This window comes from Paralichthys olivaceus, chromosome 8 (assembly GCF_024713975.1).
Source record: "Paralichthys olivaceus isolate ysfri-2021 chromosome 8, ASM2471397v2, whole genome shotgun sequence".
Lineage (NCBI taxonomy): Eukaryota > Metazoa > Chordata > Actinopteri > Pleuronectiformes > Paralichthyidae > Paralichthys > Paralichthys olivaceus.
In genome coordinates this window covers 14,640,001-14,658,696 of record NC_091100.1, presented here as the reverse complement: position 1 = coordinate 14,658,696, position 18,696 = coordinate 14,640,001, and the positions used below count along the sequence as shown (strand labels likewise).

The 18,696-nt window shown below is 43.1% G+C and overlaps 1 protein-coding gene across 3 annotated transcripts in view; it reads right to left on the bottom strand.

Annotated features, from left to right (window-relative positions):
- Positions 1-18,696, bottom strand: part of rhbdl3 (rhomboid, veinlet-like 3 (Drosophila)) — a 52,171-nt gene that overhangs the window by 29,480 nt on the left and 3,995 nt on the right. The window contains exon 1 of one of the 3 annotated variants that reach the window (XM_069530598.1): positions 1,120-1,138. The exons of the other annotated variants lie outside the window; for them this stretch is intronic. The gene's annotated coding sequence lies outside the window, so the exon portion shown is untranslated. Of the gene's footprint in view, positions 1-1,119; positions 1,139-18,696 lie in introns of those variants that run through there. 3 annotated transcript variants of the gene reach the window in all.

The following is an 18,696-nucleotide window of genomic DNA, read 5'->3' as shown; positions in this document are numbered from 1 at the left end:
ATTATCAGTGCTGCTGGACACCGTATAAACTGGACCACGCTCTGTGGTTTTGTGGGTTTATCATCACTCCAGTCTTGGTCTCATTTGAGAGACTCGTTCAGGTTGAGTGGAGCTGACAGCTTGTCGTCCGGGCTGCGCCTTGGAATGGGAGGGGCAGAATGGTGGTGGTGACGGAGAGGTGAAAAGTCAAACACTCAGACTGACAGCTGACATCACCCAAAGACTGTGGGGCGACAGACCTCATGGTAATCCTGATGTCAGTGAGAGAGATTTGTCCTTTCAGCCTCATGTCCACCACAAAATTGGCTCTTTTTCAGTTAGTCGATTAGTTTTGTCCAGACTGAAAAATCTCAACAACTATTACACAGATTACCATAATATTTGGTACAGATTTCCATGGTAACCGGAGGGCACCACAAAGCTGCTTGAATGGCCGTAGACTATTGGTCTTGTTTACTCCGGAAAATATTTAATCCAAATGCTCCCCAGTGGACAAATCTGACAACTGCTGTGCTGCAGGATTGTTTGCTGTGACTGTTTCACTATTTATACTTATTTAGAGGGACAGGAAAAACTAGAACTAGACCAAAAGTCTCTTTTAATAATCAAATCTCACATACTCATAGATGCAAGTTCCCTAAACATGCCTGATTTTTTTTAATCATCTTGATCCATAAAATATTCTCTAGGTCAATTGAAAAAGTCCAAATCTGCAAAATCTTGCAATGTTAATGAAAGTAAAATGAATTCCTGGTCCCTGATCTGGATCCACACCAAGATTTAATGTGTTCTTCTCTGACCCATACCACATCCTTCCACCAAGTTTCATGGTAATCTGCTCTGCAGTTTTTGTGTAATACTGTGAACCAACAGAAAACACAAAACACTAATAAGTTACTGTTGGCAAAAGTGCTGAGACAAAATACAAAAGAGTGCTGTTTTGATTGTTTTAGAGTTTGGCAAATAACCTAAAAATGCTTTTTTTATAAATATGAAAATGACTTCCATATTAAATAAATGAAAGAGATCTGAAGCCATGTTTACACACACATGCACAAATGAATACATCAGCCAGCACAGTGCTCAGTGCAGTTGAAAAGAATAAAGTGCCACGCTTACAGAGGTCGATCTGACATGAGCAGGGCTAATCTCCACAACAATCTGCGTCTGACCTGACAGCTCCCGGCTCGGCCAGGCACTGAAGCTGACGGGGTTCCAGCCAGCAGTCAGTGGGTTGTTTCATTAGTTGTTGACAGAGACAGAATTCAGAGTTACCCAGACAAAAGCAGCACTGTTCAGTGGACGAGAATAAAGAGATGCAGGGAATGTGCAGCATTTAACGATAAAAACTAAAGAGGGACATTTAACTTATTCCTGTATATAACTAAATCTCGGAGGAGAACGCCTTCTCTCTGCACTGATGAAGAACGACAAGTTGACTTGTGTGACACTGAAACTAGATGACCCTCTTCAGTTCGGCTGTCACTCAGATTGTCATTTCTTTTTCAATTTAATTTCCATCAAAGCATTCAAATTGAACTTTTCCTGCATCCAGCTGGGAACAAATTTCCACCCGGCGAGGAACAGAGATGGGCAGATCCAATATCTCCCTGCTCGTCCCTGTCAGATCCCTCTGCTGGAGTCACTTGACAGTTGAGTGACAAAGCGACAGCAGGGTGGGATGTGCAAGGAAGGGATGTGATGGGCCGCCACAGTTATACACCATTAATTACCCAGACATCACCTCTCCCATCGCGGAGGAATCTGCAGGAAAAGGTCAGCCGTCTGGCTCGGATAAAGACCAGCTTGCCATGAATGTCACGCCCCCCCAGACAGCGCTCTACCCATGTCACACTTCAGAGACATGACTAATGCCTCTACAAGACTTCTAATAGCTGCCAAAATGCCACAGCAGTTCCTGTGCATGAGCCAATAAATAACACTGAAACTTAGAGGCTACGGCCACTGCCTCACACCAAGAGAAGATGTGGCGGAGAGGAAAAAGTGATTGAAAAAAGCAAAGGTAAAGAAATATAAAATTATTTTTACAGATACAGTACACTCAACAGGGCTGTTTGAACTATGAACTAAGGTTTATGAATGGTCTTTGATGAAATACATTGATGCTGGTTTAATGTCATAATTATTGGATTTGTTCTTGACTCAAGGACAGACGTGTGGTTTTGTGACATTTGACCACAAAAAAGCCAAGGTCAAAGAGAACATTTGTGCCAAATGAGATGAGGTTTCCTCATGATATTACAGAGAAAACATGTTCACATGGCCAAAAATGTGTTCTACAATGCCACTGTGATATTGACCTCTGACATTAGAACACCAAAATCTATTCAGTTCATCACTGAATCAAAGTGATTGTTTGAACCAACGAACTTCAGAGATACCATGTTCAAAAGAGTCTGTCAGTCGGACAGCCCATGACCGAGGAGTGATTAATGGATGTGATGTGTCTTTAGACCTCAGTGTGAAGCAGTGAGTACAAAGCTGGTGAGTACTGCAGGCAGGCAGCAGGTAAGAGTTAACCTTCAGCTGAGCACAAACTCAGTCAATTAAGAAACAATTTGACTTAGTATACATCAGCAAAATCAACAAGCATGAGAGCGGACCCCGCTTGTCCCAGCGCAGCACTCCATTATTACCCACTTTTATTTAACAGCAGCTCCTCCGCAATTTCTCACCCACTCGATATTGGTGTTTGAAATCAAGCAGCGTCGCCCCCCCCCCCCCCCCCCTCTGTGCTGGATTTTTTTCTGTGCAACAAGTCTGTTAATTTAATTCGAGGGTTGGTGTTAAGGGGTTAAGTGAGCCCAGGCTTAAGTCTTACAGGGATCCATTTTAAGTGACCCTCACAGGTAATTTAGAGTCAAAACCTTCAGAGGGAAGCCACATGAATATATGAAAATTAACTCTCCCTGGGAAGGAGACAAATCCATCCCGTTTGTAGAGAGACTAACCTTCTCCCTCCGGAGCATCTGTTCCTACCTGGACACATGATCTCGTCCCAGTGTCGGACCAGTTACTTGCTCTCAGATTATTCTTATCAGCAGAGACAGACAGGACTGACTGACCACAGTATTTCCTTTCTCTTCTTCCTTTCTTCTCTCCTCTTCTGTCTTCTTTCATTTCCCATCCTGTGCTCTCTCCACTGCTCTCCTGTCTTCTGTGATGGGTAATGCATGTAGTCTGGAAAATGCTTCCTCTCACATGCAGTCAGTCTTTTTAACCCCCATCACTCCTTCTCCCCCTCAACAGATAACTGACCACATACAGCACATGTTCGTGGACTAAAACAAATCTTCAGAACATGCATCTGTTGCGCTGTTAAAAGAATTGCTGTGAGAATTACGGGAAGCTCCAGGTAATAGTCAGAGCACTTTGGTTTGAGTTGAACATTTTCCAGGGGTCTCCCCTAAATGGCTCATTCAGTCAATATAAATGACAGGGATTTCAGACAGCCCTGAATTGGTTATCACACAGAGGTGTGTTTCATGGTGGCTGCAGGGATGACTGATGTTGTGTCTGTCTCAGCTAATCAACACAGCACTGGGTCACCTGTCTTGCTTGACGGATTAGAGGGCCTCATTCATCTCACACACACACACACACACACACACACATACACACACACACACACACACACAGTTGACTGAGGCCATCACAAATTAGCCACCGTTTCCTTGCCAACTGGCCTGTAACCAGGCAACGTTGGTCGGTGTGAAGATGTCTTCACTGGGTACATGCACATGTGCACGCTCATGCTCACACACTAGTACACACTCACACAAACATATATATATATATATATATTCAATATATATATACAGAGATGGAGATTGGTATGTGGATAGGTGTCAGACACACACACGTTTTCATGTTTTGCCTCATTAAGACCAGGCATGGTCCCAATGAGGTCCACTGGTCCACACTATTTATCTGCTTTCAACAGGCAAATCACGATGAAACACAGAAGCTTATCTGTCTATTTACCTATGTGACCATTTAGTATTCCTCATGTTCTTGCCACTGCAGGAGGAAAGCCTTAAATGAACACGGTGCTTTTAGCAAAGTTAATCCTTCAAAGTACAATGACATTAGTACAAAAATCCACTTCAGATCGTATAAAGGAAACCTTGGATCAGCTGCATATCAGAAAAGAAGATCTCCGAGTCATTATTTTATTCCATCTGTGCATGGCAGGCAATTTAACCGAGATAGTGATCAGTGCCTCATCCTCTCCCTAGGTTTAGGTGATACTATATTAAATGAAATCGAGCAGCTATTTGACTGTGTAGGTGCAATGCTCCTTTCTCTTTGTCATGGAAACTTCAGGCTTGATTGGTGTCTGCAGAACTGATGTGCTCTGTAATTTGTGTCCAGCGGATCTTTGCAAACCTGATGTAACACCAGTTTCTGCTGAAGGTGTGAAATGTGCAACCTCTCATTTCCCTGCAAACAGCCCACTCATCGCTGTGAGTAATATCGCCATCCTCTTCATCTTGCTTGACTAATTAATGCTGGGTAAAAAAAATATATACTCTGCCTTAAGCAAAGTCTAAAAAATATTCAGCAAACTACAGCACAATACATGTTGCATTACTTCACAATACGTTTGCATTATCTCACAATACATGTTGCAATACCTCGCAATAGAGGGACCTGTCGGGTTCGGGTCAAGCTCGGTTAGTTTTCTCTCAGGCTCAAACGGGTTAAGCCAGAAAAGGGTGGCCTGAGCCGCACTACATAGCTCAGAAGGAATAGAAGAAGAAAAGTATTTCAAAATAATGCAAAACTATTGCGAGGTAACATGTAGTGAGGTGACTCCTAAGTATTCTCGCGTGACCCTGAGGGGACTCCGTACACAACTGTATTCCATGCAAACATAAAGACCTGAGGAATTGACAGAAACCTTGGAGGGTAACACAAATTGAATATTTGTAGGCGATGCAGTATCAATACACTTAATCAACCAGCAGCATGTTCTGTGTCTATCTCATCAATATCGCTACTGATTCCCACCATTTAACAGCAGCTCGCTCCACAGCCGATCTATTACCCAGCACCGCAGGAGAGGACTGCACGCCCCCTCACTGTCCCTGTTCTCCATCCCCACCACAAACATTCAACACACACACACACACACAGAAACACACACACACACACACACACCACTATACTGTTGTTATACAAAGACTTTTCCCTACCTTTCTCCACAAAATTGGTTCCTATTGTTTAAAACCAAATTGCAATATCAATATCTGCACAGGAAGATGAGCCTATTTACAGCATCACACATATTTGCATTCTGTCTAGTGTCAGCCAGTTTCAGCCCTTTATCTGTTTGCACAGCAGCTCAATCAGACTTTACACAGACTCTGTGCCTGGGTCAGGTTCAACTGATGAGGACATTTATGTTCACAGTGCATACATTCTATCTGGGTAATACCTGAATGAAAAGTTTTGTGTTGTAATGTGAGTCTGAAAGCATCTGTTGTCTGTCACAGAGGGCACCGCCTCCATCTGGGTAACTGTTCCGCCCCTCTGACACTCGCTGAGCACCGGTGAGTGTCGTCTATGGAAAATAGCTAAAGTCTTTCAAAAAGACGCTCGCTCACTCATTCACTCACTCACTCACTCACTCACTCATTCACTCCTGGACATGCTAGGATGTAGCGCCGCACCATTGCAGTCTATACTGTATGTGAAGTTATCAAGTGGAATTAAGTAACACTCCGAAGTGTCCCACTAAATCACATTTTAATGTTTATTCATATAACAAAAAACCAATTTTCTGTCGACTGTCAACGTAAATCTGTTTCATCCAACTCGTAGGTCCCGGATTATAATGTGAATGCTGCCCACAGGAAAACAAAGGTGAGGAAGGTGTGTGAAGAGACGCATGAAAAACCTGTTCATGTCGGTGCAGCCACAGAGATCAGTTACTAAGTGTAATACAAACAAAACATGTCCACATTTTGGTAATATAGCTGAAACCTGAGTAAGTTCAAAAGCTTTTAAATGGAACAAGTCCTAATTTAGCAGTAAAGTGTTTTTTCACACATTAAATTATGTATTTTATGACATATTTTGATCAGCCATTGTTTAATACATCCAAAAACTTCAGACTGTCTTCGGACTTTCACATATGAACACGTTTTGGTGTCTTTTGAATAATTGAAATGCCATCGATCCGCCCACTTGTTCGTTGTGAATTCTCCAGGCAATATCCTGCTGTATTCTCACATGGGCTTGCTCGGACATTTGCGTTCTCATATACAGCCCCTGCGAATCATTTCAGGATAATATCTGAAGTTCAGTGCATGTCTGACACAAGCTCTAGTGGGGATAAGCTGTGTTCGGTTGCCTGTCTCTCTCTGTAGTCATTTACTTTGGCTTTCAGCACAACACTTTAAAAAAAAAATCCTTTATGTCTGTTACTGCATGTTTGTGAGAGTACAAATATACAAAGTTTTCTCATTAGACACAACCGGCATCTTATAAAGAAAAACTTCACGTATAAAGTTAGACATCTACGAGTGGCTGGGAGGGCAGAATGGAGAGACAGATGCTTTTTTTGAAATTATTCGTGCGGACATGGTTTGATGTTGTGTGACAGAAGGCAAGATGGAGCGAGACAGAATGGTTATAGTTTAAAAGGAGTGGGAGAGACAGACTAAATGAGAGAGCGAGCTGCACTGCCCCCAGGGTGTCTCCAGAAGCAGAGGGGATTGCAGCAGACAGCCGAGCGGCCCTCAGCAGGCCCTCTCCAACGTGTTCAAATAAACACTTTACCCCCTGTCGCTGCTAGTGAAAGCATTCACACGGGAGACGAGCATGTATAAAGACACAGTGACACACACAGACACACACATACACACAACAAGATTCAAATCTAAGACATGCACACGCCCATAAGGATGGAGAAGCTTATAAATGTCAATCTCAGTGAGACACAAACGTGAGCCATTTGCCAAGAGACACACAAAAACCAAAATCCACACACACACACACCCAAAGATGAGATGGAGTGTCCGTGTCACTCATGCACAGGGCACAGGCAGGTCAGACAGGGACAAAGACGGAGATTGGTGACCTTTTCCCCCCAAACCTCCCATTTACAACGAGGTGAGAACCCCTCATTACCAGCAGGCCAGGCCCGCTATCAAACATCCCCTCACCGCTGCACACATTCAGCAGCTATTCACGGAATCAGGAGGCGAACAAAAAGAGTGGAGAAACATTTGTTTAACGAGCCGTGGCCCGGCCCGTCTTTTCTCTCCCATTCAGTCCCTTCCCTCTGCTGCAGGCCTGCCCTGAGGTCAGCTCCCCTCCCCAACAACGCCATCAAAAAACCTGCAGCAGTGACGGCAGCAGCTCCATTCACCATAGAGATTTATGATCTCTAATAGCTGGCAAATGAACCCGTGGCTGGGGGCTGCACCGAGGGGAGGCCCTGGACTTATTTTCTTCAAATCTCGAGAAGAAAAGAAAAGAAAAAAAGAGGGAGGTGAGAAAGGCATGGGGGGTGAGGATGGGGGAGCAAGTGGGGTTGTCAGAAACATTTTCAAGGTTGCCATCTGTATCAAGTGGGACCCTTCAGACTGTCTGTCAGTCTTCAACAACCCCCCCACCAAACAGATTCCGGCTGTTGAGTGAAAACAGAAATGTTAACACCTTCTGTCACGACTGACGTTTCCCTTGCTCGGCTGTTTTGGGACAATTTTGCGAACGGGATCTTTTATAAATCAGCTACTTTCAGGAGGGTAGTCAGTCTCATGTCTCCTGAGCCTTAGCTGTGGTGGAAAGCCCCTCACAGGGCACCCTCTACCTAAATCCTATTCCCATAATCCCCAGAGGTAAGAGAGGAAGAAACAGTCCCAGCTCTCTCTCTCTCTATACGAACAACTTCAGTTACCTTATAAGGCGAGAGAAGATGGGAGAGTTAAAACACTGCCTGACAACCTCACAGTAACAAGACTCTGTACCCCGACAAGAAATGGACCAGCACAAAACTTGACGTTGCTTAATTTGGTACGAATAAAATAAAAGTTTAACTTTCAAAGAAAAGTGAGTGATTTCCTCTTCTCCTCTTCCTCTCTGGGTGATTAATCTGAGCAGAGTGTCACGGCCGATATCTTTACACAGCAAGTCTTGCAGAAGAGTTGAAGAGAGACTCAAAGTAATGAGATGTGGTGTGACATTGGAACTAATGGAATGAACTGTCTGGACTCTGGCTTCATTCAACACCAGAATAGTCAGAACAGATTCCACACAACTTTTACCCCCCAAACACACGATGCACACACCACTCAATGCCACTGATCTTAACTTAAGGTCATCATTTCAATGCCTAAATGTGCATGAATGTAATTCTACCTACAGACACTGTTACCTCTATCCAATTAGATCCTGAGTAAATCCTTATTTCACCTGCATGAGAATTTTAAATGATCACAACCTTGGCAGCTCTTCTCCTGAGGGAGATCATTCTTATCATTATCATGCCCTCAGTGTCAGACCCTCGCAGGCTCCCTGATGAGCGGCTGTATCCACAACAGTAGCTGAGGTAAAACCTGGGACAAAGATAAGAACATACCTCTGTCTACCTCTGAATCTGAGAGGAGAGGATTTCTATTGGAGGCAGCAACACTGTCAGGATCATAGTGTAGGACAGGACAGCCTAAATCATTTGGCCTTACAATATGTATGGGGGATCTGATTCCAAGTACACAGGTGTAAACATGAGTGTGACAGTACCTAAAACACTGGAATTCATTCAGAAATCCCCTGTTAGGCTTGGGATTGAATCAAACACTGTGGCTAAACATCCTCCTTATCTTTTGTTCTTGTCCCATCCTGCCCGCCATATTAATGGTTGGTGTTCAGTAGCAGCAGAAGTGCTGCAAGTGGGAATTCAACAGCTGATATTCTTGAGAAACCTCCAAATTGGTGCAATAAATAAAGCCTTTACTGCCCCACAGTCCAAAATGATAACAACGGTTCTCCAAGGGCCTGGGTTATGAGAGTCATGTGCTCACAGTGCAGTGACAAATGTAGGAGAGGAAATCTTTACAGCAGTTCTTTTCTTTTAAAAAGATTTTTTTTATATGTATTTCCTGGCTAAATTTCAAATAAAGTAGAGCACAGACAAACTGCAGATGCAAAACTGATCTCAGTTGAAAAGATTTTGTAACAATATGAAGAAATAGGTTAATGAGGGTTAACCATAGAAAACTCTCCAGTACACTTTCCTGCCATAAACCTTCCAATGAGTGACAGGCCAAGAGTTAAAGCGATGCACCAACAAAGGCAGGGAAGAGGAAACTGCTAAACCATGCCCTTTTCATAATATTCAAAATTATTATTTTACAAATGTTTTATGAGAGAGGAAATGTATTTAGGGCACCCAGATAGATCAATGGTTACAGTGCTCACAACATAAGGCCGACAGTTCCATTCGCAGACAGAGACGTGGGTTATGTCCCTTACATGTCTTGTCTCTCTCCTCACGGTCAAATAAAGGGGAATTTGGCACAAAAAAGAATAAAGAGAGGGTTTGCATTCAAGAAATGTAAAAGTGTTAAGGATGTGTAATGTGTTTTGGTGAGTTACACATATTGTAAACTGTTTTAGCTATAAGAAACCTCCACAGGGCATCTTCAAGCTGAAAACTGTTTCTTTGACACTGTCATTTTAAAGTAGTGTTAACACCAACAGGTACATTTATCTGTAGTGTTGTGGTGGACAACTGGTCCCTGAGCTCAGTGGTTAACATGAGCTTCCTGCAGTGAGGTGGACAGGTTTACAAACTGTGAATAACACTACACTGGCGTTGCATCAGTACTTGGTATGCGCAGATACTCTGAGTTTTCGGAATCACTACTGGGAGAAAAAGAAGGATATTTCATTCATATTTCAAAGGTGAGATTTCTGACCCTCAGTATCAACCATCAAGACCCAAACCATGAATTTCCACCAATTCATGAAGTGAGAGCTAAAGCACCAAGACGGGTGACGATGCGCTGCACAGTTTAAGACTCATGTTGTGAAAATGCTTTTCAATCTTATTTACAGACAGATGTATTTGGTTATTGCAGTCCCCCCTACAGATACTTAATACCTCACAGACGTGTTTGAATTTTATAATCAGCAGGACTGAACTCCATCTGTGACCTAATTTTATTTCCCTACTTCTGCATGAGCTTCCATCACTGAATCATATCCATGACAGCTGGCCAAGTTTTTACACACTGTATAATTGCGTGTTGAAAATGAGCTGTATGTATGTGCTCTGCATCATATCGAATTAATCTCTTACTGACAAAACACCAGCAATAACACAGTTGCACAGACACGGGGATGCTAAAATTCAGTAAACATCAAAAATATCTTCACTTCAGCACTTCGGCTCTGCTGGAAACCTTTGGCATCGATGCCCTGTAAGACAACACGGAGGAGACAGGACGGGAGCCCACTGGGCTGACTCAGGACGGGTTATCATGAGAACAGTACAACAAACCAACCATCCAAGAACATGTTCATACTTTTACATCAACAGACAAAACGACCCAAAGAGGTTAAATACCTGAAATCTCCCATTAGTCGGTGAGAACCAAAGACTACATTTATATGAGAGGTGAAACATGTTCAAGAGCCAAAAGCAGGTCCAGTTTCCCGTGTTCACAATTACAACTCCTGAAGAATATATAAAGTGTCAATCTCAAATCAAAGTCTAAGTCACTATCCATTTCTGAATGAGGTGACACAATAATGACTGCACCTACAGCCCACCGATGAAAGTCACAGTATGTATACAACTGCAGCTTTACAAACTTGTTGTCTGTGGTGACATCACAGATAGAAATGGTGGCTGCTCACATTAAAAGTCTTTAACTGGCAAAACACAAGTAGACTTTTGTTAAGAAGTCATAAATGCAATGTGTTAGTCAGTGAGCTTAGCACCTCTTGCTGTGGTTCATCAACATAACGCCGACAGTTCCATTCCCAGATGGGGACCTGGGTTATGTCTCCTACCTGTCCTGTCTCCATCCACACTGTCAAATAAAAGCGAAATTGGCACAAAAAAGAATAAAGAGAGGAAACGTCTACAGGGCACCTTCAAGCTGATTGGATACTGCCCATTATGTCACTTAACGCCAACAGGTACATGTATTAATTTCCTTTTTGGCCCCTTGACAGCAGATCATTTTTGAAATATTGCAGGGAGGAGAGGAGAAAAGAGCTGTGAGGCTGAAAACCTTCAATTTCTCACCCAGGTGACAAACTCCTTTTACAGTGTTTGTAAAACTCATCCCATGTGCTGCACAGCATCACATCATAGGTGCTCATAAGATGATGGAAAATTATGAATTGACAATAGTTAGTTTTGTTTCCACTAGAATTCTCTGATCTACTTGCCAAATTAACCAGGTTAGAACAACATAGTGAGAACAACTTAAAGCAATGATCACTGCAGCGGATACTTTTCCAGACTACCAAGAAAAAATATGTCGCTTCAAACCAAAACTGTCATTTTCAGCTATTTGTTCACAGTGACTTGACTTTCCTGTGAGTAATTGCTCACATTGTCTTTCTTTAGGGGTTTGAGTGTAGGGGGCAGGCCACTTGTGTGCTTAATTTAGTGGCGCAGTCTTGTAGTTAGACAGACAGATCCTACACAGAGCTGCACAGAGAGAACGACTGTTATGAGGGAGGTCACTGTGATTATCACAGTCTGTCACAAAGCTGCCCCCCCCGACACTCTGTGCCAAGTTGACAATGATTGTACTTGAGAGTCAGTTAAAGAAAAACTGCTTCGTGGGTTGCAAGGAAATCAAAATTTCTGGGGAGTTGTCACGTAAACACAAACCAGAGAAAGCAACACAGAGGAAATTTTGCACAGACTTTTATGACAAAATATACTTGAAACTAAATGAAAGACTGAGAAGTGAATCGAGAGAAAGCAGAAACTGCAAACTGTATGCTCTACCCAAAGGTTTAGCGTGGGCGTGTGAAGAACAGAAACAAAAAAAGCCTTCACCTTTGAATTGTGTGTTTCTTGCATTATCTCGTCTGCGCCACTGCCTGCCACGACTTCACTGCAAATTCTCCAAGGAGAAAAGACGAAGATGAAGTAAACAAGGAGACACTGGTGAGGCGCTTTACGGACAGCTGAGCACATAGAAAGACAAACCATTCTGAAAGTCAGCAAACAATTTAAACCCAGAAAGTGTAGCTGGCATTCTTCATCTAGAACACGCATGTAAACATCTGAGCTGGTAGTTGTCAGTGTTCGTTAATGGTGGTTGTCTACACGCCATCTGTCTCAATAAAGACTAAACTGTTCTTCTAACGGGAGAACAGAAGGGAATGAAAGAGTCTTCTGAGTCGTACACTCAGTGTGGAACATTCTTTAATGGGCTGTGCTTGACTGAGGAGGGTGAAAAACACACACACACACACACACACACACAGTTAACACAGGGTTATTGTACCTGTACACCTGCCTGGCTTCAATGTTGACCTGTGTGTCCCATTGCACAGAAACCTGTTCAAAAATATTTCTCATTGTATGTGTGTGTGTGTGTGTGTGTGTGTGTGTGTGTGTGTGTGTGTGTGTGTGTGTGTGTGTGTGTGTGTGTGTGTGTGTGTGTGTGTGTCTCCAGGGATCTTACTGTGAACATTCCTTTGGGGTCTGTGTGAGCTCTGTGATAATTTTCCATTTCCTGTTCCACATGTCCCCAATACTTCCTAAACACACACACACAAGAACACAAGCACACACACCCACAGCCCCCTGGCGTTGGTTTGATGTGTCACTCTGTCAACAGCTCTGTAACTATAACCTGTGGGAAGTATTGCAGTTTCAGCCAGGAGGATTGAGTGGACCTGCCCAGCGCGTTTGATCCCCAGAGGATCAGAGTGACAGACTGAAATAGGAGGAAGCTGCTTGAAAGATAAGTTAAAGGTATGAAAGACATTCTACAACTCACACTGAACAAAAGCAGTCCTGATGCCAAATGTACACCCAAAACAAACATCGTAATGATATATTCTGGCCTACATAGCTAAATTAAAACAACAATGCAACATTCACTACGACCACTTCATGCAGTAATTAGCCAAGCATGTGGAGGCATGAGAGTCAGCATGGTGCGGGCAAAAGTGAAGTGGAAGTGTCAGTTGCAATCCCCTTGTTTGAACGACTATTGTCTGCTGTCTCAGGCTGTCACAGAAAGCTATTAACATTCTTTTTACATGTCAAAATAGTTGATATCATCATTTCTGTCAATAAGTTGTTTTGTCCATTGATTATTTAAAAAAAAACATCTGACAGCGCCTGCTTTATGTGTTGCATTTATAAACTGCAATAAAATCACTAACTTGTATATGTTCTGCTGTCTGACACTAAAACGATTTAACAAGAACCAGAACATAGGTCACATACAGGAAGAGCTGCGGCACATAACGGCAAAGAAAAAGAAAAACACGGCTCCATGGTCAAACCCTAATTTTCTGTTTTCCCTCTGGTCCCCTCCTCCAGTTTTAGTGACTTTATTACAGAGCTGATGAACTACTGTGTGTTTTTTCGTCCGTAAGCTGTAAACAAAGCTAATGAAAACGGATGAGATGAAAGTATCGATGAGCAGACTGAGATTGAAGCCTCTCCATATCTGCAGTGTCATCCATTTCACTCTGACGGGGAGTCAGACTTCAGAACAAAAAGATGAGAGGCAGAGAGAAAGAGAGACAGAGGACGTAAGAGAGAGAGGGAGATGAAAGAGAAGATAGAGAGCAGTCGAATTAGGACTTATTTGTGTAGGGGCCCCATTAAATGGGGCGCTGCTACTGGACCTATAGAGCAGCTGGCAAATCCAACGTCCAACACACTCAGCAGGTGGCGTGTTCTGTCCCGTCAACTGCACTCTGTTGACCTCCAATAATTGATTTACATTTTCAGGTCTAGTGAGTATAGACTGTATATAAAGATGGGCAACTTGTCTCCAGTTCTTCTCATTATCCAGAAATGAAGCCAAAATATCCCGGAAACGAACGCTGCCCCAATAACGTCACTCGCCAAACAGCCTCTGTATGCGAATATGCAGAATTTGTCAGTGAGTGACAAGATTCCGGGTTCTTCTGGCTTCCGTTACTATATTGAACATGCTTTGGCTTCACTTTTCGGCAGCAGTCATGTCATCCATCACATCTATACAGTCTATGCTAGTGAGTACAAACACACAAAGCAAAAGAGACACTTTGGGATATACCGCAGCTGCAATGAGTTTGCACATCGTGACCAATTACAGATAAACCAGCACATCCTCTTTTTCGCATTTACAGACCGACAGGCACAGCTTCTATTTTTACCTCAGCATAAAAGCAGAGACCATTTTCACACTCCGCCAACTGGAACCATGCCTTTCATTAAGAAAACCTATTTAGAGCCGAGTAGGGGGGAGGCAGAGGAGCAGGGAAAGATGAGCTCTGATTACATTTTTCAATGAAAACATTTGTGGCTTTGTCTGTTATTTCCTCACCGCACACCACCCCGGTACTTTATAGAGCAGAAGGGGTGGGGTAGGGGGGGCGGAGTGCAGTTTGCTGCCTGTAACAACTTTTACTAATCGAGACAACACGGTTCAATATCAGCGGGTTATCTCCATGACTCAGCTGGTGTCAATCAATGGTGTGGTGCTAAATGAGCAGGCCAGCAGACTGTGACCTCCACCATCTGTGTGCGTGTCGATGGCAATTAGGCTGATAAGCACATCAGCATAGATAATACGGATAAAAGAGAAGAAGAACAAAGAATCTGAACATTATTAATTAAGAGGAAACTCAAGAAGAGGACAGATGACAGAAAGACAGCTTCACACTTGGCATGTGAATTGTAAAAGGCCCAAGGAAGTGCAGCAATACAATGAATAAACTTCGAATTAACAGGCCACCAGTCCACTGATTCTTCAGTTCAGGGTTCTGCGTACTCAGTGGAGCTTTACTGAACAATGAATAAACAGGTGAACAGCTCTTTGTGCACCAGCGGTGGTGAAGCCTCAAGGTTCGGTGGACTGAGTCCTGCAGACTGACTCAAATACTGTAGGTCCCTGTTACAGTTTCAAAGAAAGCTGCAACCAGCATCACCTTGGGGGAAGCAATCAGCCAAAGAGCATTTTTACCACAGGCACTGCAGTTGTTTTATAAATTTCCTCACCTTAGTGAGTTTGAACTGTTGCTAAAGAGGCGCCCTTACCTTCCCTAAAAGGTCACATCTGAAATCATCTCTCCTTCTGTCAGTGATTGTAGTGACCGCCGTCGTGATCTCACCATCTAAACTTCATTTGGCTTTTAAAGTAGGTAAAATTGACAGGGTGTAGCGAGACACGCTCTCGCTACATGCACCACTACACGCAGCTAAGGGTTCCCAGTTGGCTTATCCATTAAGTTCCATTTACCTGGGTGGTGGACCATTCACTAGAAGTGCGCTTCTATAACAAAAAAACCCAGCAACACTGAGGCGAAGCCAGCTGTGCTGTGCACGGGACGGTGAGGCGAGACGGCGCTGCCAGACAAATAAGCTTTAAGTAATGACCTTCCTTTTCTCTCGGCCATTGCCACTGAATGTCTAACTAACAAGCTCATTGAAATGCACGACAGGAATCCTGGGAAACATGAGTCCCACCGGGAACAGGTGGCTTCCCCCGCCATTAAATTTCTGCTTGTTTTCAATAATGACATTAGCTGGGCTATTTTAACACCAGACCCGTTTTTAATTTAGTTCTGAATGAATGGGGTGATGATACGACGACATTCCTACACTTTTATTTCTGCAGTTCACTTTACATTCAGAGGTTTTTCTAAGCTAGCGAGCAAGAAATGAAGGGAAACAGACTATCGTGGCAAGTATGCAGCCATGTGAAAGTGTTTAATTACTAAGCTCCTGTGGGCGCGTGTGTGGGGCACTTTGACATACCACTGGGAGCATGCTGTCAACACAAAGGGGACTGTGGACAAACTTAAATGGATTACAAATACACACACACACACACACACACACACACACACACACACACACACGTATACAAATGCTACTGTTCACTGATAGATGTGGAATAGACAAAAATTCCTGTTGCAAGGCCGCAGTGAAGAGCCACCTGTGTACAAATATTACATATTCCCTTTAAGATGGAAAAGTCTTTGCACTGCAGATATGTAGTCTATGGTTTGTATACTGCACACCTGGGGACTTCCACTGTCAGGCTTTACAAGCAGTGGGGTATTCCCAGTCATCCAGGATAATGACTCAGTGTGTCTGTGCTGTAGGTGCAGCCCTTCATAATGCACCTCCTGCAAAATCTGTCTCCAGACCAAGGCAACAAAGACAGACACCTTTTCGACTTCACCCTTTATGTGTTAGAAAAGTCATCAACGCGTTCACTCACCCGCTGAGAATTTTCCACCTTTACGTATTTTCCTTCTGTATTCTCTGTCAGAACACTTTACGTGGGGGTTGGCAGGAAAAGTAAATTGACTGGAGCAACAGACTTTGACATACACATTCTCACCTACAGCTCCTCCAGAAAATTTCAGGAAGGTGTCAAGATTTCAGTGCACGTCCAAATGCAGCTTAATTTAGCTCTTCTTGTTACTGTCGTGTGAAGAACTCCATCCGATGTGCCTTCCTGTGGAGGACAACACTGATGCGTTTCATGTCAGGCTGTGACGTAAACAAGTTTAATACGGTTTATCATGTAAATCCTGAGCGTAAAGTATGGCCCATATTCAAATCCCCAGAAATCCTCCAAAAAACATTAAGAGGCAGTTTAGTGATTTATAATCAGTCAGTTCAATGTGGAGACTCAAAGACAGACCATATCTCTTCAATTGTATCATACCGTGTGTGTGTGTGTGTGTGTGTTTCTAAAGGACAAATGGAGGCTGGGACACTTTGATTATGAGGGGGAGCGTTTGCAGCTGCTCTCTTCCTAACAGCATCTCCTCTGCTTCATTAGACATCTTCTTCTTCTGAGTTCAGGCCTCATGTTTGTTTCATCCGATCGGGAACATGAATCACAGCATTCTGAGGTTCATTCTCTTACTTCCTGCGTGCTGAGAACGAAAGCACTTATAAAGCAACAAAATCCTCTCCGGGGACAGCGGAGAGGAGTGGAGGAGGAGGCAAACAGAGCGATGCAGCACTTTGATTCCAACAGTGTGGAACCCAGAAACTGATAGCTGTACGTACTCATATGTCGAGGAAGGTTCTGTACAGAGCCCAAGTTGGTTTAATGAAACAGGGGGAAAGCCATAGCAAAAAAAGACAGATGAACGAGAGAAGAGGATCCTGTCTTCTCTCTCTGCTGTGTAAACACATCTGATGGGATGGACAGAATACTATGTGCTCTGATTTTGACAAGGCAGAGATGCCAGAAGTGATTACTACAAGAGGAGAGTCATTCTCTTCATCCATGGACATCTTGTTTATCCAGTATATTACTCTCACTAGAATGTTCTCTTCAAAGGAATAAGTTACAACAACCAGCTAGAAGGTCAAATTGTGACTTGTACGAACATTTGAAGGGAAAAGATTATGGTCATGTTTTTCTGGAAAAAATAACTCTGTGCTAGTATTTACAATAAGCTATATACATTTTAAAGATGGATGAAACTTCCTTCCACAATCCAGAAACCAGAAACCCAAATATCCTGGATACTGAACTCTGTATTCTTCATAATCTTCATCATCATGATGTTCAAATAAGTAAATAAATGAGCACTTGAAAGTACATCAGCATGATAAGAACTAAAATGAAACGAAAATGACAGAAATCGTTTGTGAGAAAAAAGGGTTTCATGCGTACTTTTCAGTTTGGTCCATGTATCATCCACTAATATGGAGACGGTGGGGTTAATGACCTATAATGCAGCCAGCCACCAGGTGGCAATCTAGATGCTTTCGGCTTCGCTTTTGGGGGAGCTATCATGTCATCCATCTTTATGGACAGTCCATGGTTTGTCCAGTGTGTAACTCAACCACATCATCAACACTTTAGTTGTTTGAAATGAGCCCAATGAATGGCAGAATAAATAGCCCTTCATTATGGAGAGGTGTGAGACATGGTTGATTGTATAAAGAGAGATAACAGCTCACTAGAAACTGTTTGAACTTGAACTTTTTACCATCTCCATGAGGTCATCCATTAGTGGCAGGGTTGGCACTTCAATCTTCACCTCTTCCTGTTTACATATCAGACAGAACTCGGCATAACAACGTAAGTTCACCACCTTGGTGTGATCACGTCCCTCTAATGTTCAGCCATCCTCAGCAGGCTCACCATAACACTGGCCCTCTTTAAACTTCATAATTTAAGGTGTGCATGAGAGTGTGCAAGTGCAGAGACTGGCCTCACTGTCCAATGACAACCCTCTCCGACGCCACCCCCTCGTGATGTTGGCAAATAAACCAAACTGTACATTACACTGGACTTACATACATAGATTCACTTCATAGTGTTTGTCTTTGTGTTATAGACAAATAAAAGTATGGACCTTGTTCTTTGTTTTTATGCAACATTTATCTTTTCTCCCCCCTGCAGCCAGTCTGGTTCAAACCCCTGGTTTTCTGCGCCCCATCATTTCTCTTCTTTAGTGGCTTCACAGAAGCTGGGGGCCTCCGAGGTC